The sequence below is a fragment of the Equus przewalskii genome, chromosome 15 (assembly GCF_037783145.1).
Source record: "Equus przewalskii isolate Varuska chromosome 15, EquPr2, whole genome shotgun sequence".
Lineage (NCBI taxonomy): Eukaryota > Metazoa > Chordata > Mammalia > Perissodactyla > Equidae > Equus > Equus przewalskii.
The window spans coordinates 66,373,295-66,396,914 of NC_091845.1; the positions used below are offsets into that span (position 1 = coordinate 66,373,295).

A 23,620-nucleotide genomic window follows, 5' to 3' on the forward strand; every position below is an offset into this window, starting at 1 on the left:
CCAGCAGAAATTCCTGGCTCTTAGTCATGGTCCTAAATACTTCAGACAGATACCATTGTACTGTTGACCATTGCAGTTGTATGAAGTCTAGGTGGGAGGCCTAGATTCCAGCTGAAGGTGCTTCTAAAATCTCAGAGTTGGATTTCTTAAAGCCTGCTACCAGCCACCAAGTCCATGCTTAGAACAGTGTCACCAGGTCCTTCCAATATTGACAGATGACTAACACCAAGTGAAAACCTTCAGGCAGCATCTATTTCTAAAGAAGTCTGCATCACCAATAACGCAGTCCTCAACTTTGCTGCACAACATAGCAGGTGCCCACCTTAAGGAGCTGACGCCACATCTGTGCACGGATTTAGGTTCTTTCCCGGCACAGATGTCTTTATTATTACAAAAGAAACTGCTCAAATATCTCACAATATCTTTCACAATTTTAACCTAAAACATGATATTGCCTTTCGGGAGGAGTGTGAAATTTGTGATAAATTTTCAGTAAGTCATTATATTCATAAATTAGGGATAGAGATGGAGTTTGGGATTCTATAACTTTCATGGCAATAAAGAAAAGAGCATGCAAAATATTATACAAAGGTGATTCTAACTTTCCTGCTCTGGAGAGAATCTATTTTGAATAAAATCTCTATACTTTAAAAGGCGATTATGCTGCTCTCTATGTACGAAATTTAAAACCACTTTTACTTTTTGACTACCTATACTTCCAAAGCAATTTGCAGAAGGTAATTAAATTTAAACTTTAAATCATGTGGGTATCATTTCCCTGAAAGTTTCAAAATGAACCACAGAGACTTTCGTGATCTGAATGCCAAGATAAAACACAAAAGCCACCAGCCAGAGTATTTCTTTACAACCATATCCTCAAAACAATAAGATGCAAAAGATGTAAAAACTGTGGTAATTGTATCCATAAGATATACTGCATTGTAGCTGTCCCAAGTCCCTAAAGCATAGATCGTATTCCTTCTATCCAAGCGAGTCGGCATGAAATTAAACGTCAGCCATGCACAAGGGCACGAAACAAATGTATAAATTCCCTGTTTTTCAGAATGAAGGTTGTCTTTACCTTTAAAAACACATATTTACCTTTAATAATGACAACATACTAATTAAGGGAATTTTATAATCTTTATAAATTATATCTCAAAGTGCCCCTAGTGAAAATAAGTCACAAAGGTAAATGGACGTGCCTACCCATTAAAAAAATGTATAGCATTTTCTCAACACTGTAATCTTTTATTCTGTCACTTTTAACGTATTGATTAATATTCGACTACCACTTTCTAATTTATTATACCTGATATGTTTCAAATTCATAGATCTCTTTGTTATTGAGAGGGAAAAGCCGAATCGAAAGCAGGTTAATAACACACATATGTGCTCACACACCCACATCTGTGGGACAGGCGGCAGCTTAAATATCATACTTGTGGCTTTTTAAACATCGTTAAACATTGCCTTGCTTTTCACGAGCCAGTCCAGGCTTTGATTGGTGACTTCTGATCACTGACTGCAGACACATGAACATGACAGTCACCCAACCACAGGCTGCTGTAAAGACAGCAGGGACTCTCCTGACCAGAGACTTCCCGTCTCTTCTTCCCCCTCTTCGGCTGTTGCCTAGAACCATCTGTCCTCTCATAGTACACCGAGGCCTGAATGAAAAGGTCTGTTTCTCCTTCCTCACTAGCAGATAAAGCTATTAGAAAACATTGATAGAGGAGTGTGCTTGCTTAGAGACCACAAAGGAGGACAGGTGTGAGCTTCCACTAATCCCTGGATGGACCAGAATCACTGGCTGGAAGCAACAGTGGATGTAAAGGCAAGCTGGTCCCCTGCAGCCAAGAGGCAAGGAACAGGAGGCCAGAAGCACTTGTGTGGAGGGAAGGAGAACTGAGGTTCAATAGCAGGAGCTCCAGGACCCCAACTTGCCTGACTCCCGGAATCTTTATCCCCCTCCTGTTCATTTCTACCTGTCTTTCTCTTTTTAGCCCAGTAGTGATCAAGTACTTGCATAAGCTAAGACGCTGGTCAGTAGCAGAGTTGGAATCTATTTAACTGTATTGCCCTTAGTGTCAATTACTTTAAATTTAATAACGAAAACTGTGATCAAACTATTTGTGTTATACATATAGTTTTTTTAACTAAAAGAAAACTAAATGCATATAACTTACATGCACCAATCACCTAAAACCAGAGGAAAAAACACAAGTTTCTGCTGAGATAGAGGTGCCTCAAAATATTTTTAAAAATAATATAAATTATGTTTCAGAGCTGGCTCTTAAACTGTAAGTACTCATCACCTAAAGCTTCTGAGTGGTGAAAACAACAAAATGCAAGCTTGCTCCACTGTGCATTTCTGCTACTCCCTTAGCTCTTATTAACATCCAAGCAGGAACACAAAACGAAAGTCCAGTCTGGAAGGAAACCAGCTTCCAAAAGAACCCACCTCCATATCAAGCCTGAAATTGTGAATTCTAGATAAAAAAAATTATAAAATTTTGAACTGGAAAAAAGATTAAAGATTCATTTATACATTTAACCAAGATTTATTTACAGATGAACAATTTTGTACCAGGAATGATTTAAGAAAGCAATGAACTAGAAAGAGGCTAAGCAAACTTTTTTGCACCACAGCAAATTCAGGAAGAATAAAAATGTTTATAGAACTTACATGTAACATTAAAAATGGACATAGCCATATTGAGCCCCATGGAAAGACATACATATTTCTAACAGACTGCTTACTTTATTTAACAGAAGCTTGCCACTACCTTTTGGCTAACAATATTATCATCTGGGATATTTAAGAGGTAATAGCAATTTCATAAATGGGCGTGGGCAGTTTCATAAATGCTCATCCTGAAATGAGGTAACGAATAGGTGGCCTCATTTCTTCTGCTGGCAAAGTGCTTGGCATTGATCCACTCAATCGAGCTCACATGGAGAAGAGGAAGCCAATCTGAGGGGTTGGAGCCTCGTCTCAGGGCACACGGTTAGCATCCTGCTGGAGGAGAATGGCCTCCAGTGTCCTAATGCATTCCTCTCGTATTTCAAATTTGATTGGCTTCCATTTTCTGTTAGATTATTTCTCAACAAAAACCAGGAGAAAATGATGACCCAGTATCCAGATTCCAGACACTGGCAACACTAGTGACGGCGTCGAGGCAGTGATGCTGGGGCGGGGGGAGCATCGCAGATGGGGAAGAGGATGTGCTGTGAGAACAAAGCAGCTGTTTATCCTTCTGGATTATTTTGAGTCAAGTTATTTAATTTGACTTATAAATAACATTAAAGTAGGGTATGAGATCTTTATGTTTATTGAAGGGGGTCTATGATTAAAGAGAGCCGAGAAACACTGAGTTAAAGAAATTTCTATCCTTAACAAAACAACATCAAACAAAACACCCCCAGAAAGGACCTGAGGCCGTTGGAGCGAACACCGCAAGGCCTGCCCTTTCTTCAGCTTAGTGCCAACAACTCTGAATGGCAAGAAGTCATGCCGGGCACATCGGGGTCACCTTGCAAGAGCTGTCATACATCTTTACAACTTTGATGTGCTCTCCAAGATGAGCAAAAAGGAAAAAAAAATGGATCTGGAGCAAAAACGGTCACTGTGAAGGTCGTTTTATAAAATCAGATGAATAGAAAAAGAATCAAATAAGTTGGAGAAAATCGAGGTATGGTCAAATGCTGCCTCCCACTCACAAGGCACAGCCCTTTATTACAAGTAACAGAAAGCTCCTTGGCCCGTGGATGCCTCTCCTCATGCGCCTCCTCCTCCATGACGCCCACTACTATATTCTAAAAGCTCGCCCAGCCCAAGTTTGGCAAGACTCTATGAGGGCACAGATCTGCTAACGGCTTCAGAACCTGTGGGTGACTTGAAAGTCACAAATGTGGGCCCGTACAGTTCAGATGATAGCTTAGAACGCAGAAATCCAAAAAAGAATGTCACTCCCACTCTAACAAGAAAAAGCCAGACTATAAAATCATATCTTTTCTTGTATCCATCAGAGAACTGTGGTCACAAGGTAACCAAGGGAACTGAATTCCAAGAGTGACAAGCCCTTCCAGGGAAAGACAGGACGTAGAAACTGTTCCATGTCTGGCAGACCATGGGAGGAAGAGGCCACCATGGAAGCAGGTAAGAAGAAATCAGCCAAAATTTTAAGGAGTTCTGGAAGCCGAGTGTGGGCTAGCACATCAGTTTAGAGTAACTGGGAGCCCCGGATGCAGGCAGAGTTTGTACTCACTTGTAGCCTTCTTCATGAGTGCGCCTGAGAAAGACTGGGGACAGAGCAGGAGAAAGGGTCCTTCTCCAGGGCACAGGCCTGCAGCAGGTGACAGCTGCCACTGGGGAGAGCATCAAACTCTGCCTACTTCCCCAACCACTCTCTCACATGAAGCAAACACCTTAAGCCACTGGGGGAAGGGTAGAAGCAAAATCCATCTACCTCTACAGCCAGGCAAAGATCTACTGCCCCAAGAGATGGAAGAACCTCTTAGACTCAGGAGCCTGCACCATGCAAAGCAGAACTGTGCTACCACCAGGAGAGAGGCAGAAAACTATCTCCTGCCCAAACTCACCACAGATCCAGGCAGAGTTTGGCTGCCTTGGGGAGCAGGGCAGAAATGCTGGGAAGGTCCCGCCCCCGAGACCCAGGTGCAGAGGGCTGCCTAAGATTGAAACTAGACCAGGAGGACTAAGAATTCCCCGACTCTACCAGAAGCCTAGCACCAAGTAGCAAGCCGTGTACCACGGAGGAGGGGCAAGACCATGGAAAGAGACCCATTTCTAACACAGGCATTCGCAGATGAAAGCTAAGGGTAGAACAGGAACAATGGGTAAACACTCCAGGACCCTAGCCCCCACCCAAACACAAGGTTATGGTGGCCCTCTGGTTGAGGAATCTGAAGTCAGTGGTATACTGAAAGTAACAATAGTAATTCAAAACACAAACCCAGCTCAATTATTGACTAGACTGACTCAACTTCCTCAACACCAATGACTTGGAAGAAGAAGAGGCGTGTTCATGTCTGAGCATAAATATTACTTACCTTAGCCTCTATTAAATATGATGTCTAGCATTCAACGAAAATTACAGGACACACACACACACACACACACACACACACACACACATGCACACAAACACACACAACATAAGGAAAAAAACCATCATCATGAGATAAAGCAATCAACAGAGCCAGACTCTGAAGTGACCTAGATGTTGGAACTATTGGACAGGGACTTTAAAACAACTATTATTGGGGGCTGGCTCAGTGGTGTAGTGCTTAAGTTCACACACTCTGCTTTGGTGGCCCAGAGTTTGTAGGTTCCAATCCTGGGCACAGACCTAGCACTGCTCATCAAGCCACACTGTGGCAGCATCCCACACAAACCAGAGGAAGAATTGGCACAGATATTAGCTCACTGACAATCTTCCTCAAGAAAAAGGAGGAAGGTTGGCAACAAATGTTAGCTCAGCAGCAATCTTCCTCAAGCAAGAAGAGGAAGATTGGCAACAGATGTTAGCTCAAGGGAAATCTTCCTCACAAAAAAACACACTACAAAAAACAAAAAAACAACTATTATTAATATATAAAAAAAGGTCTAGTGAGGAAAGTGGACAATATTCATGACCAAATGGCCTATTTCAGCAGACAGATGGAAAGTACAAAAAACAGTCCAGTGGAAATGCTATTTAAAAACCCCACATATCAGAGATAACGAATTCCTGTGATAGGCTTATAAGCAGACGGAACACAGCCAAAGAAAGACTCAGTGAACTTGAAGAGAGGTCAACAGAAATTATCTGAACTAAAACACAAAGAGATAAAAGAGTGAAAAAACACAAAACAGGGCATCCCACAGCTGTTGTGTAACATACAGGAAAATAGAGTCCCAGTAGGAAAAGAGGGAGAGAGAATATGGCAGAAGAAGTATTTAAAGAAATAATGTCCTAGAATTTTCCAAAATTAGACTCAAGAAACTCAAGCAGGATCACACACACACATACACCCCTACATGTATCATAGTCAAACTGCTGAAAAACAAACACAAGGAGAAAAGCTTTAAGGTAGCCAGACTAAAACAGAAAGTTACATGCAGAGGAACACGGATAAGAACTATAGTCCAGATGGATTATAGGTGATGCACCTACATCTAACCACCGGTTGTCTACTTGACCCAGCTTGCAAATGTACTACATATAATAAATAGTTTTATGGGAAAAGTTATTCCCTTTTTAACAGACGATTCCTTTTTCCCCTGTTCCTAAATTTCCCCATGCTTCCACAGACAAAGGTGCCCCTAATCTAGATGTAAGTCTTCAAGGGGTCACAGCTGGGTTTCAGAGGCCCCACAAGACTGTGATTGGATTCTGAAAGTAATTTGCAAACCCATCCCTCTTGCTTTAAAAGTCATGAATCATGGCCTTATTAACTCAACTTTAGAAGGCAAAGAAAAAGATTATCATTTCCTAAGAAAGAATGTCAGCCTTAAATGTTAAAGGCAAAGGATAAATGTTTTACAGGGTCATAAAGGAAATTTTAAGGCAATCCTAACGAGAAATGACAAAGTGACAGACAGGACAGAGAAAGGAAACTATATAATTTATGGATATAGGTAATAGAATTTTACTAATAAAAACAGCAAAATCAATCAATCATAGAAAGAGCTCTTATTTACAGCTGTGAAATGGTTTTCTTTATTCCAAGGTAGAACAAAATAATCCAATAGTTTATAAACTTTCTAGCTTAGAAATCACCCACAGAAATACTATGGGCCACAGGATGTGAGCTAGCACTGCATAACTATGCCTCAGTCTTTCCACCTGTAAAATACAGATCAAAAAAATTCCTACACCCTCCAGACGCTATGTACAGTTCCTACTTCATAGGGTTGTTATAATGATAAGTTGAGTTTGTATTTGGCAAGTGCTCTAAATGCTGCCTGAAATTTTGTACATTAGACCCTGTTCAGTAAACACATTTCAGGCTGAAATTATTTCTCCATGAACGAAAAGTAAAAGGAAATACTATTATAAAGGTCTAAGTGCAATACTCTGATCACTTAGGGTTTGTTGAAAGTCAGTCCCATCCCAGAAGAAACGGAATGAACGTCACTCTCTGTGGGTCTTGTTTAACTGCGGCCCTTACTTAATACTACCAGAGAACTCTGGAGCACAACCAAACAGATGTGACGCCCAAGATATACCGGGAAACTGTCAAAGATGGCCTGATGCCCTCTCAAAATAAAGCTTCATAAGGGTGTTTCCTCACATCTATAGGGAACAAGTAAGTAAAGCATTTCTTAAAGTCTTTGTTAATTTTATATCCCATCAATTTAGTTAAAATTACAATTTAACTCATGTATAAGTATCCATATATAAAAATAAAAATTTAAAGCAATGATCTCCATAGTATTTTTGTCTAAAAAATAACCAAATGACTTCACTCAAAGCACTTTCTGATCAGAATTATTCAGATGATTCCTTCTACTTCATACTACCATGCTATTTCTCACAGTGTTCAAAACAACTATACATAAGGAAAACAAATTTCCAATTCCTGTAAAATGAAGTTTTCAAGGCCAGGTTAAAGCTTCCAAATCATTTGATGTAATGGGTTACACCTGCTTTTAAAACAATGGGATCTTTAATTATGAAATTTGAGGACTGTAATGGAACATAATATATTCATGACAACACTCTTTTGGCGAAACATTTTCACTACTACTGAAATATGTACTCAGAGTAAATTTACAAAACCATAACGTACATCTGTGTCCAATGTCAAGTGCAATAAAATTCGTTGGTTTTCTTCAGTAATGAAAAACTTAATGGTGAGCACTGAGCTCCTATAAACTACACTAGCACTACTTTATATTCCAGTGAAAATATTGATGCTAATGAACTGTAATTTATGATCTATAATAATGGTACTTAAGTGGCCCACTTTGGTGTGAAAACTGTCAGTGTTTCTCACCTGTGTGTATGGTAACTCCTTATTCAGCACATTATAAAGCCTGTTGACTTCCTATACTACAGAGCTATTGCAAGATGTGGTTACATAACTTTAATTGTTAATAACTGTCTGGTAAATCATACTGAATTTTAAAAGCTATGCAAGTCACATCACATACTATGAATTCTTACCTATAAATATGAACAACTCTAAGAGTAACTTCTCAATCATAACTTTTCCCCCTAAATTGTGCTCTTTCTTCACTATTTCAGGATATCTTAGGAGGAAGAATTTACTTTTCTCGTTTTTTTAATCCTTAAATCTGTCATCGCATGGCATTGAGGGAAAAATGATGACAATCCAGGGGTAGTCAGAAGTCAGAATGAAGCTTCCATAGAGATCCAGATGCTGGCAAAGCCGCTGCCTTGGGCCACAGACACCAAAGAAAAGGAAGAATACTAGCTCTTTCAGTCAGAAATTTTAACATTTCCACAATTATTTTAAAATTAAAAATTTTTAAGGAAAAATGCTTCACTGACAATTTATTATGCAATCATATTATTATTATTGTCTTTCTATCTTGTCCTGCAGGGAAAACAACTTCTTCCTGGGGCATTTTTTAATGCAATGGTTTATTTGCATATGAAATTAGTATGCGTGTATAAGAACAATTAGACCAGGAAAACGAAAAAAAAAAACCACAAAATAATGAATCATAAAAAAGGGAACAGCTTTATACAAAATATTCTTTTAAGTTTCAAGCCATTCATGAGGCTGTACTAGTCCAGCCCTCAATGTTGTCTCTTCTCCTACTAATACATATTTATAGTCTCTACCCTATAATTTAACACTTAATTATAGTCTTATTCAGTTCTTTAATTGTTTCATGTGGGTTAGCCTTATCTCCTCAAGTAGAAAGTGAACTTTCTGAGGAGATGGGCCATGTCTTACATTCTACAACCCCTGGCTGGACCGATGCTGGCAGTCAGAACAGTAACCCCTTTTGATGAAGTGATAATTTAAATGATAAAGGAGTCAATCCAACAGGAGAATATAACATTTGTAAATATTTATGTACCCAACATAGGAGCACCTAAATACATAAAGCACATATTAACAGACCTAAAGGGAGAAATAGCAATATAATAATTGTAGGGGACTTTAACACCCCACTTTCATCAATGGATTGATCATCCAGATAGAAAATCAGTAAGGAAACACTAGCCTTAAACAATGTTAGACCAGATGGACTTAACAGACATATATACAATATTCTGTCCAAAAGCCAACAGAATACACATTTTTCTGAAGTGCACATGGAACGTTCTCCAGGACAGATCATATGTTAGGCCACAGGACAAATCTTACTAAATTTAAGAAGACCGAAATCACATCAAGCACCATTTCCAACCACAGTAGTATGAACAAGAAGAAACCTGGAAATTCACAATTGTGTGGAGACTAAACAATGCAGTATTAAACAACCAATGGGTCAAAGAAGAAATAAAAAAATACCTTGAGACAAACGAAAATGGAAATACAACATACCAAAAGATATGGGATGCAGCAAAAGCAGTTTTAACAGTTCATAGCGATAAATGCCTACATGAAGAAATAAGAAAGACCTCAAATACACAACCTAATTTTACAGCTCAAGAAACTAGAAAAAGAACAAACTAAAGCCCAAAGTTAGAAGGAAGGAAACAGCAAAGATTAGAGTGGAAAGAAACGAAATAGAGACTAAAAAGACAATAGAAAAGATCAATGAAACTAAAAGCTAGCTTTTTGAAAAGATAAACAAAACAGACAACCCTTTAGCTAGACTCACCAAGAAAAAAAGAGAGAGGACTCTAATAAACAAAAGCAGAAATCAAAGAGGAGACATTACAACTGGTACTAGAGAAATACAAAGGAAGAGTCTGAGGAGGACTGATGTTAATTCTTCTTTAAGTGTTTGGTAGAATTCACCAGTGAAGCTGTCTGCTTCCAGGCTTTTCTTTGTTGAGAGGTTTTCACAACAATTTTAAAGCACTTACTTTTTAGCAAAGTGCTTTCCATACACATCACATGCTGCTATTATTGAGATGCCTCTAAGATGTGTTATTTACTTATTATACATTATATACATGTGCTAGCTACTAACAGATTGTGTACACAGGAAAACATCCACAAAACTAAACTGAAGGTCTAGTATTTTCTTCCAGCCTCATCCAGCACGGCAACTACAGCTCTCAACCATGAGCCCCACGCTCAATGCTATGGCCCAGAGGGCTTCACAGGCCCCTCCTTGGCTTGGAGCTCTCAGTCAAAAAAACCTTGCAGGTCTTCTCCACGGATCCTGAGTCTCCACCTCAGAGAGCTGGTCCCAGCTGGGGTGGATGCTCCATGCCATCCCTTTCTTCTTGTTCTTCACCCAAACAGCCCTCTGGCCAGGTCCCTCAGACCCCCTAACTCCTGGTGCACTCTACCACTCACTCTGCTCTGCCTTCCAGGAAGAAGAAATAACAAGAGCAAAGACCCCGAGGCTCAAGCGAACTTGAGTACTCCAGTGCTAAATGGAGACCAGGGTGGCTGAAGGGTAGTTAGCTGGGTGAGACTGGAAGGAGAGGAAACCACAGAGAGAGGCAGAGACCAGATCCTGCAGAATCTTATGGGAAGGCATTTGGATTTCATTCTAAGGGCAACTCCATGAAGGACAGTGTCGTGATCTGATTTACCCTTTTAATACAGTGCCAAGTGGAGAGTGGATTAGAAGGGGGTAAGAGTGGAGGCAGGGAGATAGTTAAGAGAAAACTACAGTACCCCAAACATGGGATGATGATAGTTGGGACCACAGTCGTGACAGCCAAGGTGATGAGAGGTGGATGGCTTCAACATAATTTAAATGATAGAGCTGACAATATTTGCTGATGGACTGGATGCAGCACATGAGAGAAATGGAGAAATTAAGATAATTGTCAAGTTTCTGGCTTGATTAAATGGTGCCAGTTATTTAGATGGGGAAGGTTAAGGAATAGATTTTTGGGGGGAAATCAGTACTTTTGTTTTGAATGCGGTAATTTGGAGATGCCTCTAGACATTCAATTGGGGATGTCAAGTAGGCAGTTAAATTTACGAATCTGGAAATCAGGAGAGAGGTCAAGTCTACAGATATAAATTTCGAAGCCATGGTACATTGGTGGCCACATGAGCTTACCTAGTGAAGGAGGAGAGAGGGAAAGAGAAGACGGGCTGGGCTTGAATCTGGTGCTTCCAATATTTTAGGCTGGGTAGAGAAAGAAAGACCAGCAAAAGAAGCAAGAAAGTAGAAGCCAGAGATGTAATAGTGACTCCAGAAGATTGTGGTGTTACAGCAGCCAAGAATAAAGTGTTTACATAATAATAGAGTAGTCAAGAATGCCTCTGAGAGGTCAGGTCAGAAAAGTGAAGTATGCTTAATATTAGCATAGTCTCTCCAGCCTTCTTATGGTTGCTGTTTGCATGATACATCTTTTCCCGTCCTTTTGCTCTCAACCTATTTGCATCTTTGAATCAAAGTGTAGACAGCATACAGTTGGATCTTTTAAAAAGAAATACAGTCTGACAATCTCTGTCTTCGATTGGATTATTTAATCCTTTCACATTTAATGTTATTGTTGATATAGCTGGATTCACATCTGCTACTTTACTTTTTCTTTTCTATATGTCTCACGTCTTTTCGTTCCCTTATTCCTTCTTTAATGTATCCTTTGATGTTAAGTTAGTGAGGTATGTTTGAGATGTGGCAGGACAGAGTTCTTTGGTGACCCTGGCAGGAGCAGTCTCCGGGTAGTAAAAACTGACAAAAGGCCTTCTGGAGCGAGCTGGAGACTAAAAGGGAAATGAGGAATGGAGACAGTGGGCGTAGTTAACTCTCTGGAGAAGGAGCCAGGGAAAGGAATTGGTAGGTAGTGGGAGAGAGAGAGTGTTTTTCTGTTTATTCAGATTAAAGATATCAGAGCAGGTTTCTATGCTGAAGGAATCTGTCCAGTAAAGAACGGGAAATTAATGATACAGGAGAAAAGGAACAGATCTCTGAAAGAACAAAATCCTTGGGAAAGCACGAGGAAATGGGATCGTCATTCGCTTTCCCCAGGGCGTGACTTTTGAGCTGGATCCTGATGGAAAATGAAAGGGAAGGGAAGGCTAATCAGAGGGAACAGCATATGCAAAGACATGAGAGAGGAAAGAGCCTACACTGTTTGAAGCAGCTCCTGGGGCCCAGGGGCAGGGAAAGGGGAGGCTGGATATGAACCCTGCGGGCCACACTGCGGAGTGAGGCCACCAGCCTCTGTGGGAGAGGAGTCAGTATCTCCTCTGAGAGTCCTCTGCAGCCTTGGGAGGGCATGTTCCTGAGCCATAGACAGAAAAAATCAAATATATACACAACTGATAATCATGTGCATTTTTCCTGTGTGCAAATACAACTCACCACTTGTTTTAAAAGGTCAACAAATGAAAAAGGCCTCATTTGTTTTACCACTTTAGGAATCACCAGCCCATTCATGTAGGTATTTATTTTGTTTCTGCCTTAACTGTCTAATGAAACTGAGCTATATAATGTTTAAATGTTATACAGTTTATCGACCCTCTGAATGAATGAATGAACTCAAAGATTACCACTTGAAGGATTACCATTTTAAACACTAGAGAGAAACCTGTATACTTTTTCTGTGTGTGCGTGTGTGTGAGGAAGATTGACCCTAAGCTAACATCCGTTACCAATCTTCCTCTTTTTGCTGAGGAAGATTAGCCTTGAGATAACATCTGTGTCAATATTCCTCTACCTTTGTATGTGGGATGCCGCTACAGTATGGCTTGATGAGCGGTGCATAGGTCCACGCCCGGTATCCAAACCCATGAACCCCACGCTGCTGAAGCAGAGTGCATGAACTACACCACCAGGCTGGCCCCGAAACCTGTATATTTTTAAAATAACTTTTCAAAACAGTTACAATTATCTCAAAGCATTTAGCACACATTTTTACAATCCAATTTTTTTTAATTATTGAAAAATTTAAAAAATTATAGTCAGTTCCAAACCTACTGCTTTTCTACTTAGAAGTGTTATGTGCAAATAAAGATTTTCTAAAACAAACATCTGCTGAAGGGGCACAGATATTCACAATCTTTGTATCTACTCGACTTACAGCAACAACATACACACACTTTGTCACGCCCACAGTAAGCCCCTTTTTCTTTTTTAAAGCCACATTTGTGTTAAGAAATCAATAAAAAGGCCAATGCCTACGTGGCAGGAATCCGTAAAACCTGAGCAACTGATCTAGAGCCTTTGCAAAATAGAGCAATGCCAACTTGGATGCAGCAGGTCCGGTTGTGCCATTTTCCTGAATCATTGTATACCCTTTGAAAACCACAAGTCCCTTCCAAATTAATTAGCTCATCAAACTGAAATGAAAAGCAGTTTTAAAACCAGCGAAATCTCATCATTAATGCATTTTTAAACTGTCTATGCTGACGGTGACTAAAGCAATTTAACTGCTTCGATGAAATGTTGTGTCACCATTTCCAGCCCTCATTGCTCTAAGTCCTAACTATCGAGAGAAAACTACAAGCACCAAATGTGCAATTAATTCCATGCAGCAGGTACAAAACTCATTCTAAACACAGCTTCCTGAACCTAGCTCATGTTTGAAATAATACAACACAGAACACATTATTAATAGGGGTCTCTAGCCATTTGGTGTAGAATAAAAACCAAGCAGCTCAGGCAATCCTACAAAGTACACACTGTAAACTTCAGTTTTGAGAGTTGGAACTAGAAGTGCTTTTTATTAATATGCTTCAGGATCCTGGTGTGAGAATGAAATATAGGCACTTACAAGGCATGCTTAGATTTCATCTAAAGGTATTAAAATGTAAGCTTAAAATGCCACATTTAATTATACTGTATTTTATTTCATTAAGCTTATCCAGGAGTAAAAACAAGGACTAATTCTGAGTCTACTTGCCAACTAATCACCAAAAGCCCTTACTAAGCAGGATGCCGTCCTCATTCCAAGAATCAGGCTGCTATACCAACTACCACTTCTAACCAGCACTTTGATCTCTGAGAGTTTCGAAGCTGACCTTTCGGTCCATTATGCAACTCTGCAGTGACTCGCTAAGGCCCCAGCTTCTCGTGAAGGGCAGAGGAGCCCTTCGGAGAGAGAGAGCACTGGGGAATGAAGTGGTGCCCCAGCAGAAGGCTCTAAGGAGAGCAGGCAAGACACAAGGCCCCTGGCACCCAGAGACTACAAGGATGTCTGGAACTACCAGCAACTGGTGGACTGCATTCCCCCAATGTAGAGTGACATCTAAACTGGGACACTTCTGGAAATGAAAGTGGGAACTACTAACAAATACGCCACGATAACAGGGACTGTCCTGGGCAAACTGAAATGTATGGTCACCCTACTTGAAAGTGACCTTATTAATAACGTGTTAAGTCCTGGCAAGGGGAAGACACTGGAGATTCAGGTACAACCAAAGTCTAATCTCAGCTAATTCCCACTCTGACTGGCAGGCAGGCAGGCTGCCAGTTTGGTCTGTCCAGACACTTCCAAATTGCAGGCCTCACAGTGTCCAGTCTGAGAGCCCATGCTACCCAGGCTGGGAACCCATCTCTACCTGTTGGCGAGGTCTGGCTTAGTCTTGCTGCCTTGACCCAGGGGACAGGTGTACCTTGGAGCACAGTACCTTGGAGTACCTAGGGCCTAGTGCTTATGGTTGCTCCTTATTTATTTCCTGAAGCTGCTGTAGTTCTCCCCACCCTCTGTCCCTTTGCGGGGATAGACCCTTAGCCCAATCTCCAGCCTGCCTGGCTAGAACTGAGTCCTTGCCCAGCTCGCAGCTGGAGCTCCCCTTTCATCCACATGGACCTTCTTGGGATCCCAATGAGACCACTTGCTTGGCTGTGTAGAATCCTGCTCTCCCACAACTCCCATGAGGTGGAGCCCTGCAGGCACTGGCCTGGGCTCACCACACACCCTTGGACATTGCCATTCAGATTCCCATTCTCAACTCATGCCTCTCCCACAGTCTCGCCTTCCTGCAAATCTCGAGGCAATGCCTATGCAGCCCAGAAGAGGGGAAGTGATACCCAGATGGGGGTTATGATCTGCGGATGTGATTAACAGACATGTAGGTGAGCACCATGGAGAGCAGGCAATGGTAGGGAGCCCCTCACAAAGGGGATACAGTTGTCAGAAGGGATACTGGAGGCAGAGTGTGCATTCTCAGAGCTGGAGCAAGGAAGCGAGGTGCGAGGCAGGGCAAAGGTGTGATAGCTGGGCTATTCCAATTGACCATCTTAACAGCCCATGGACGACTTCTTCTGGGGATCAAATCATTTCCCCCTCCCTCCCAAAATATGCTTGTGTATTGTAGCTCTCATTTTATCAAAACATGAATGTATTACACACATATAACATTATCGCTGTCATATGAGTCACCTTTGACAATATAGGACTCTCTATCCCACAGTCACCTCAAAACTCAACTCTCCAAGTTCAGAAATCCTTTGTAAGGTTGCTGAGATGAGTCTGTGGCTCATGGCATTTAAGAAATGCATCTAAAAATTAGATTAGCAAAAAGTTTATCTTTTAATCTGATTTGATGCATCTCCCTTCCTCCCCTAACCCAAATATGATATAAAATTCACTTGGGTTTACTGGAAATCATAACGGCAACACAGAAATCACATTTTGTCCTTTGGAAAGAGCTGGAGTTTTAGCTGAACCATGTTTATTTCAATTATAAATTTGTTTTTCAAGTAATTTAGTTGTCTTTTTAAAAGCATTACTGTAGAGCAGTTTTTAATTTAATAAGACTAAAACTTGAGACCAAAGGCTTTTCAAAATTAGATGGGACTAGGAATATGGGAAAACCAACTGTCTACATGGCCTGCATCAGCTCCCTCTGAGCAGTCTTGGCTCCTGTGGTCCACTACCACGAGACAAAACAGGAAGTGCCCTTGATTTAGACAATGTAATGGATTTTCTCTATGAATTAATTTTATGAATTAAGGGAGAAAGAAGAAAACTTCAAAAAGAATGAAGAGAATGAAGTGTGGAGCATAACTAGAATAATCCACGATTGCTCGCAGTGCTCAGGAAGACTATCAGGATCTCATTCATTCTCACTTGTCACGTACCTAAGCTTTAGGCCACATGGTAACTACAACCCACCTCGCCTGCAGTGGTTCCCATGGAAAGGGGAGGTGGGCTGACCTTTCCTGAGCTACTCTTACACACAGGCACTTTATAAACGTTATGTCTGGATCCTCACCTCTGGGAGGCAGGACCTATCATCTCCACTTCAGAGGTTACACGGTTTGCCCAAGCATATCGGGTCCTTCTCCAAATCTGCTCTGCCCTGCATGGCCAGAGAGCTGGCCCTTGAGGCAGATTTCCTCAGATCCCAAGTCAGCTGGAGGCTCTGGCAGAGGACTGGCGGCTGGCCAGGAGGAAGGGCGAAGCCCGGTGGTGTTCCCTCCTCCCCTCTCTGCAGGGGCGAGGATGGTGAGGCTGCATCCCCTCTGAGGTTCCCATGGCCCCTGGGCTCTGGGACCAATCTGCTCCCCGTCTCTCCATCCTGCAGGTAGGGATGGTATTCCGCTGTTGCCAGTTTCTGGGCGGCTTTACCAATCCCCCGTTTGGCTCAGGGTTCTTTCAGCACCTGTAACAATTCCCTAGATTAAATTCTAAAAAAAAATACTGCTTTTCGGATTGGACCCTGAGTGATTCATGGCTTAAAGATGTAGCTGCTAAGTGCACAGCCAGGTCCTGAAGGTGGCTTGGCCTGGTCCTTGCACTGCCTTGGCTGGCCCACTCTGCCAGTCAGAGCTGAGTTCTCCCAGATCCCCCGTTACTGGCTGTGTGACCTTGGGAAAGTCAATAAACCTCCTGAAACCTCAGCTGCTAACTTTATAAAATGAGGAAAGTAATTACTTGCCCTTAATTACTTTCAAGGGCTTAGTAAGGCACGGATGAGGTAACAAACGTGAAAGCACTGTGGGCTGACTTAACCAAGACTTTGACGTTACAAGTCCTCAAGTCTTACTTACTGGGACTACTGGACAGTGAAAAAGGAGTTCACCTGAAATTAAGCCCCAAATTAACCTCATGGATCTAAATGGTTAAAAGTTACATAAAGCTGCCTTCTAAGTGCTCACTGCGAGCTTACAAACACTTCCCTCTCTTAGAACAAAAGGGAAGTCGGTTGGCCATGATCTCTAAGGCTTCCACAGGTACCTGTCTGAGCTCCACGGCTGAGGGCTGACTTCTGCACCACCGCTTCCGGCGTACCTAACCCCGGACTATGAGGACTGTGCCTGCTTCCTAGGATTGTTGCTGAGTGTTAAACAAGATAATGCAGAAATGCCTACTGAAGTTCTTGATGCTCTCAATAAACGTCAGATGCAGTTAATGTGGTTGATCTTATCACCACTATTAGTATTAGCTGCAGCATCATTCTCTCCTATAACGAGCATTTTACAAGGGTTTGATCAGAGCTTTCTCTTCTGCCTATATCATTCGCAGACAAGCGGCAACCTCAGTGACGCTCCCGGACATCTTTATGTACTTAAAGCAGTCATCACTACACGTTTATGGCTTCCCCCACCTTTCCTTTCTTTTATTTCTGTTCTAAGCACCTGGGAAGTTTGTTTTCAGTATTATAATTTTTTTTTTATCATACTGTGAAAGAAGAAACTGTGCTATCTAGCCACGTATTTACATAACAATGGACCAATTAAAGGGCTAATAAGAAATCACATACTCAGATTTCCTATCCTGCTATAATTTGATTGCTATTGTTTGTTGCATTATAACCATGAGTATTTATGGGGAAAACACTGCATTATCTTTGGGTAGATGGATACTTTCCCTTAGTGATAGCATTGGAGGGAAGCAGAGACAGTGTCTAGATCAGTGGTGCCCAAAAAGTAGGAGAGTCACATACGTAACTGAAAATTTTCTAGTAGCCACCTTGAAAAATGTAAAAAGAAACAGATGAAATGAACTTTAATAATTTATTTAACCCAAAATACTAGCATTTCAACATGCACTTAGTATAAAAATTAAGCTATTTTGCCTTCTTTTTTCATACTAAGTCTTTGAAATCCAGCATAGTGTACACTGACAGCACATCTCAATTCTGACAAACCACACCGTGGGGCTCAGTAACTACAGGGCTAACATATCAGACAGCGCAGGTCTAGACGACAAGCTCCGTAAGGGTAGCGACTTGTCATATTTTATTTCCAGATCCCCCCTGACATTTCTAGTGTGGCGCTTTGCCCAAAGCAAGAACTTAGCAAATTTCATCTTTGAACTTGGGAATGAAGGGCTGTCACTCAGAAATGTAAGCACGGCCAATATAAGTTTTTTGGAAGAAACAACATTTTGTGGGTCTTATACTTTAAAAATTACAAAGGAACACCATTGCTAAAAAATCCCACAACGTTCACTCACCCTCATATCACCCCAAAAGTCACACTATATATAAAAAGAAAGAAAGGTTAACTGTCCTCCAAAAAACAAAAAAAAAGGAAGGAAGAGAGAGAGAAATCAAAAAGGGCCCCAATTAGATCCCCGTAATAAATGACCATAATGAATCATCCAATACTATTTAAATGACCTCATATGTCTGATATCATGTTAGAAGCTGGAATGTATGCTAGGACACAGGCATAACTTGAAAAAGAATTAAAAACTAATATTGCAACCAGGTAATCTATGAAAATGATGAGTATCTTTTTTTTTCTCAGTATTACCAAAAGCATATTTTACTTGAAAGTTTAGAGGCTGAATAAATGTAAACTACAGCTGGCTTCCACCTAGTTGATACAAATCAACTTGCTCAGTGAGGATAACCACTGAAAAATAATCTGTAGTTCCTGAAGGCCGCAAAATTAGACTGTTTATAGAACAATATATAGACATAGTCAAAGGAAAGATGAAGTTCCTTTCAACCTGTGGTAGAGAAATTATCAATGTCAAGTTCCTTTTGACTCCCAATGCTGTTGTCTGCTGAAAGACGACCCAGGCTGCGGCCACTCGTGGTCAGCAACGGCTCTTCACAAAACTCAAGAGGCATGCTGTTCCCCTCAAGAAAGGAAAAGGTCAGTCTCGACAAAAGTTGTATGAAATTGCAAAATACTTGGTGTACCTTCACTAAGACTGTGAAACGAATTTCTAAGGAAAAGTCAACTCGCACAAGGCACTTACTTGGAAGGGCGCTGTCTCCCTTACGGTGATAGAGTTGGTTTGTGCTAGTTCTGAATACACTTGAACCAAATGGATTCAAAGGAAAAGGCATCTCAATGTATCTGGCTCTCTGTTAATGGTCCTGTCTACCGGGGAAGGCGGAACTGAGGTGAGTTGACCAAAGGCAATACAACCATGTGGAGGAGAAGCTCCATGGCTGCAGGAGTTGCCTTTTTTACCATTAGCGAAAAATCCTCCTTTAACTAAAACTTGATTTATTCAACTTAGTAGAATTTCTATCAGGTTCCAGGCTTGACAAATCCATGGTTCTATGGTTTCTAGTAAAATATCCATGTTCAGCTAGTCCTTTCCATTTTCATCACCAAAGTTCTTACAAAACATACAGCTAATAGCTTCATTTATTTGGCTAAGAACTGGTATAGCATATTTACTTCTTAAATTATTACATTTACTTTTAATTTTCAATCTGATTGAAAGTTATTTGTGCTGTCCTTACTTGAAAATAAACAGTGTTTTTTAAAATTTTCATAATGGCAACTTTGGAACATTTAAACTTTAAGGGAAAAGAAGTGGAGAACACACCAATAAAAATTTATATCATTACTTTTTAAAAGATATTTTTAGGCTTATCAGTTTACTTTCTTCCAGAGGCAGCATGTGCCTTTTTAGTCATTTAAAAAATTGCTGACATCTTTGAATGCTATTTTGCGTCAATTTTTCACATATTGTCCAATTATAAACACAGATCTTTAAATTGCTGGATGGCCACTTGAGTGGAGCCTGTGTTAATAAATGTCACATATTTTTCAGTTATTTGATAATGTTGATGACAAATTTCATATTGCTGACAACCTGTTACTTGCTGAAATAATTAGTTTTCTACCTTAACTTCTGACTTCCACTCACTCAGTAAATATTTACTGACGGTCTGCCATGTGCCAGACATTGCTGGGCCCTGGGTTTACCAGGCAGACACAGCAGTCCTGGCCTTCCAGGGGCTCACAGAGCGGAGGGGCTGCTGTGTCTGTCTTTGAAACCTTTCCTGCCAGCTGGCCTTTCTAGATTTCAGCAAATGTGGGAGGATGAAGAACACTGGCATTAACACCTGACAGACCTGGGTCTGAATTTTGGCTCTGCCTGCTAGTCGCTGATGACCTTAGGCTACTAAATTCGTCCTCTCTTAGCCTCAATTTTCTCACCCATTACAGAAGGATAATAATTTATTCTATAGGGTTGTGAGAGTCATATGAAATAATGGAGGTAAAGGGAAAGAATCTGGCACTCAGAGGCCCCATAAATGTCAGACTCCCTCCTCTCATTCCCCTTAAAAACACACAGCTTTCATACTAAATGGGCACTCTATTTTTAAAGCAAAGAGACAGATGAACTGTAAATCTTAAACATGTATTGGTATATCAAACATTCGGGAGTTACACGTAATAAGGGCTCTTGGTAACCTGAGGGTCTCTCACCAGCTTGATCCCCAATCCGGAGCTGCTCTGACAGGTGACCCCTTTTTGCTCAATTGATAGGTTATCATTTGCTCTTCCTCCATTAGAGCTTTAAAAACAGTTCTATCATGTCCATAATGGGAGCTAAAGAAGCCCCAGGGGTGTGCTCCTTCCATCTGTGGGGTGATTCACACTAGAAGAAGAACTGTAGGGTCAGGAAGGAACTGAACAATTACCGTGTGCCAGGCCCAGTGCTAGGTGAATCACATGCATTATCTCATATAAACCTCACAACCCCTCCAAGATGCAGACATTATTATCTTCTACCTTCCATGAAGAAACCCAGTACTCAAGGAGGCTAACAAAGCTGTCCACAGTGACACAGATACAAGTAGCCCAACACCATTTCTCATAACCTCTGGTGTGCAGGGTCATTACACTCCTCGGCTTGGTGGAATGGCTGGCTGCTCCCTACAGCCTCCTCTGCTTGTTCCTGTTGGCTGGACAAGATCTCCATCCTGCAGATTGGAATTCCCTATGTCTGGGCTCCACTGGCTGCTCCTATCAAATCTCCAAGGTCATTCAGACTCATGGACAGCTCATGATGTCATGGTTCCATGGATCATCTCATTTTTTTGTTCTCCTTCTCCTGGTACCTCCTTGGGGCTGCCAGGAATGTTGAACTGTCCCTCAATGTGGATGACCAACTTTGTCTCTTTTGCAAAGCCCTCAGAAGTTGCCACTGGAAACAAGCATACACTCCCCATGCCTAAGTCTCATCTCTTCCTACTAGGAGTCAGGGTAGCCCAGCTACGCCCCCCGACTCAGCGTGAGTCAACAGAAAGCGAGAGGTGGCCTTCCAGGGCTCTGTAGAACAGCTGTTATCACTCCTCTGGGCAGTGCCCAAGCACAGGTAACCGAGAGGCAACAACCTAAATCCTTTCATATATCCCCTTTGTGGAGCCAGAAGCACATGGAGGACACAAATGAAGCGCAGACAAAGCCATATGACTCTCAGTTCCCTAAGAAAATAAACTAAAAGTGACACTGGATTAGAGTAATAAGCCAAAAGTCTCCCTTACCTTTACCCTTTGATATTTCGATGTGTGTAATAATGGAATATTACACTCATTAAGTATATTAACTTCAGGCATAAGACAGCCCATTTTTATGCTTTCTATTTTGGCTTCTAGTTTAGCTCAATTCAATAACCAATTATTGAGCATCATCAGCCAGGTACTGTGGAAGTGCTAAAAAGGCTTACAGTCGAGAGGAGATGGCAGAAATAACCATTTCAAAAGTACGTGATTAGAAGCTAATATAGAAGCATGCTCAGGGAGCCACCATTCCCAGCCAAAAGGTTCAGAGAAGGCTTCCTAGGGACTCCTGAGCCTTAAAATAACTGAGACACACAAAGATCAAGTTACTGCATCCTCCACTGAAGAGAAAAAGTAATTAAAGGAATTCCATGAAAAGTTCTTGGCAAATGATACAATCCTACAACCAAAAATCAGGAATGAACCTACTTAAATTTGTACTTCCCCAAAGCAATCAATTTTAGTTTCTTTAAATATTCTATTTATGCCTGAAATTGCTAGGGATGGGTCTGATTCTTAAACCACAACCCTTAACTCATAACCCTTTTTTTTTTTTCCCTACTGGTGACATCCTCTTCTGACTTCCCATGTCAGTTATGAGTTATCATTACTCTCATTTTCTAACTTATGGAGATCAGAAGTTGAAAAGATTATCCAAAGAGGTGAACCCTAAAAAGATTCACACAGAAACCACAAACTCTAACACTCCTGTTCACAGAGAAATCCTAATGGTCAAAGAACTAGGAAAATAATTTATTATTTAATAAAACTTTATTTTCCTCAAATTTCAGAACTTTACAACCAATTACAAGTCTACTAAACAAAATCAATAGGTGGAATAGAAAGGAAGCACCAGTGAAAACAACTTGTGGTAAGTTACTTTTATTCTTAGAATTATTTGGCCCTTATTTCTTCTTTAAAAAAAATCGTAATCTTAAAAAACAAATTCGCTCTGTTTATATAATTTCCCATTTCTTTTAAAAATAAATATCAACACCTGTCAACGGGGGCTTACTATTAAATTTTGCATATTAGAAAAGAAATACCCTTCATACATTCAAGAATGAAAAGACATAATAACATGTCTTTTGGTAGAAACCGTAGAATTATCCCATTTCCTGTCTTGGTTGTAAATAACAATTTACCTAAATGGCTGAAAGTAAATAGCTTTCATATTTTGACTAAGTGTCTTCGCAATACGTAGTTTGCTACTGACCTACAATGAGGTATAAAATCATTACATTTGACAATAAGACTCTGAAGCACAATGGAAGCCTTAAACACATTCCACATTCATTAAGGAACAAGAATTTGCTCAAATGGTATCTTATATATGTTTTGGAATACTTTTCCAGATAAAGTAGAAAAAGTCTTTACAATGAGAATTTCTTTGCCCCTATTAAAATCACCTCAGTTTAAATTAGTCATTAGTAGCAGTACAAAACGAATGAGTCAGTGGGGGACAGTTCTGGCCACCTCGTGTGGGAGGAGCATACAGACACTGAAGCCCTTATCCCATATGCGCCATTTTATTCCCACAGGACTCGTTTAGCTCTGCTTTGAACCATGGCCACAAATCACAGACTTTTAAACTTGGTTGGGCATTTTATAAACCCAAAGGAGAGCGGATTAGAGACTGTGTCTGAATCGTGTCAAGTCAAACCCCAACCAAACCAAGAAGCATCCTTCAACAGCAGCTGTGCTAGATGTGTGCACCACTGGAAGGCAATACGCTCTCTCGAGATAGCTGTGTGGGAGGGAGGAGAGCTAAGGGACTTTTCCCCCCAAACATTCTCTAATATATGCTTTATGTCACCCTTAAATTAAGACAAAAAAA

At 40.8% G+C, this 23,620-nt stretch overlaps 1 protein-coding gene and 1 long non-coding RNA gene across 6 annotated transcripts in view; one reads left to right on the forward strand and one right to left on the reverse strand.

Moving 5' to 3' along the window:
* Nucleotides 1-23,620, reverse strand: part of PLCL2 (phospholipase C like 2) — a 177,950-nt gene that overhangs the window by 71,938 nt on the left and 82,392 nt on the right. The window lies entirely within an intron of this gene.
* On the forward strand, nucleotides 4,057-8,513 carry LOC103547156 (uncharacterized). The gene is made up of 3 exons (XR_543879.2): nucleotides 4,057-4,162; nucleotides 7,098-7,317; nucleotides 8,259-8,513. It is a non-coding gene; the product is annotated as an uncharacterized lncRNA (long non-coding RNA).